Consider the following 594-nt stretch of genomic DNA (forward strand, 5'->3'; position numbering starts at 1 on the left):
ATATATATATATATATATATATATATACTACAATATATATATATATATATAGTTATATACTAATTTATAAAATATATACACATGTATACGTTAAATATATACGTCTATATAAGATATATACACATATATACGCACCATTCAATATACATGTACTATTTCAAATAAAATATACTACAATATATATATATAGTTATATACTAATATATAAAACATATACACATGTATACATTAAATATATACGTCTATAGAAGATATATACACATATATACGCACCATTCAATATATATGTACTACCATAGATAAAACATATACTACAATATATATATAGTTATAAACTAATTTATAAAACATATACACATGTATACATTAAATATATACGTCTATAGAAGATATATATACATATATATATATACCATTCAATATATGTACTACTTTAAATAAAACATATACTACAATATATATATATAGTTATATACTAATTTATAAAACATATAAACATATATACGTTAAATATATATTATTTTTGAAGATATATACACATATATATACCATTTAATATATGTATTACTTTAAATAAAACATAAACTACAATAT

The sequence above is a fragment of the Capsicum annuum genome, chromosome 7 (genome assembly GCF_002878395.1).
Source record: "Capsicum annuum cultivar UCD-10X-F1 chromosome 7, UCD10Xv1.1, whole genome shotgun sequence".
Lineage (NCBI taxonomy): Eukaryota > Viridiplantae > Streptophyta > Magnoliopsida > Solanales > Solanaceae > Capsicum > Capsicum annuum.